The following is a 1,557-nucleotide window of genomic DNA, read 5'->3' as shown; positions in this document are numbered from 1 at the left end:
CTACATAATTGGAAAAACATACCATGTTCAATGAACAAGGAAGATCAAAGAAGAATTGATGCCTTTGAATTGAGGTTCGGGGGAAGAATATTGAATGTACCACGGACTACCAAAAGAATCAACAAGTCTGTCTTGGAAGAAGTACAACCAGAATGCTCCTTAGAAGCAAAGATTGCACGATTATGTCGCACATACTTTGGCTGTGTTATCAGGAGAGATGAGTCCCTGGAGAAGGATATCATACTGGGTAAAGAAGAGGGTCAGTGAAAAAGAGGAAGACCCTCAAAGAAATGGATTGACACAATGGCTGCAACAATGGGCTCAAGCATAACAGTGATTGTGAGGAGGGTGCAGGACTGGGTCGTGTTTCCTTCGGTTTTACGTAGGGCGTTTTAGCTAGGAGTCAGAACCAACTTGACAGCACCTAACAACAACAGACTGTGAGAGAATAAACTTGTTTTTTAAAGCCATCCACTGGTGGTATTTCTGTTATAGCAGCAACAGATAACTAAGACAACACCTCATGAACTGTTCCCAAACTCTTAAGTCTACCCACGTTTGCAAGACTTTTCCTTAGGTCACAGAGCAACCCAATGTGCCATGTAATTTCTCTAGATCACTTTCACACTATATACTGCATTCTAGGAAAAGCCTGGATGGAGAAAGAGAGGCAGTGATGTTGCAGTATCTGGTTAGGGAGAGTAAAATTCTAAGGGACAAAGAAAATAGTTTATAGTCATTTGGGAATGGCCAAATTTCCCAATGGCTGGTAGAACTCTGCACCCTAAAAGGCACAGAGAATTAAAATAAAACACTAACTCATCTCCTTTGACCCTGTTATGTCCCAGTCTGGATCAAAGGCTGAAGTATGTACTTTGCCTCAAAGAACATGTTTCTCAATACAGATGGGAAATCTCTTTTGACTGTGGCCTTCTGATTTTATGCTGTGGTTGCCAATTTCTTATACTCATTTTTTGTTTTGTGGAGTGAAAGTATGGCAGGCACAACTAATATCTTATCAGGTTAATCAAATAACTGGACACAAGAATGCAATAATCTAGAGAACTAAGAAACCCATGATCAGACCCCCACATTGGTGAGGTATGTTGGAAAATGTGCAGAGTTTTAGTTTCAGATCTTTCACCAACTGTTTGGGACTTGAACAAATTGCATCATCTCAGATGACCTTGTGTTTTGTCATGTGTAAAATGAAGAATTTAGACTAAATGATCCTATCCAACTCTACAATTTTTATAACAAAACCTCAAGTGAAGTGGAAATGTTTTTATTTTTCCTACAGAATTTTAGAGTCAGAAGGTCTTATAGAGAAGAGGTTTTCAAATTTTCAGAAGGCAGAGCACTTAGAGTTCATGATGTTCTTTATGGAATTTCATGTAACGTCATTAAATTCAGAATAAGTAGTAACACAATTCTGAGATTGCAGAATAAGACAAAAGCTTAAGTAAATTTATGGTAAAAAGAGAAAAATTATATTCATTTGGTTAATTACACTTTCTAATATTACTTCCAGGTTCTATACAATAAGCTTACAAATAT

The sequence above is a fragment of the Trichechus manatus genome, unplaced genomic scaffold, assembly GCF_000243295.1.
Source record: "Trichechus manatus latirostris isolate Lorelei unplaced genomic scaffold, TriManLat1.0 scaffold00071, whole genome shotgun sequence".
NCBI classification, from domain to species: Eukaryota; Metazoa; Chordata; class Mammalia; order Sirenia; family Trichechidae; genus Trichechus; species Trichechus manatus.
This window is presented reverse-complemented; position numbering follows the sequence as displayed.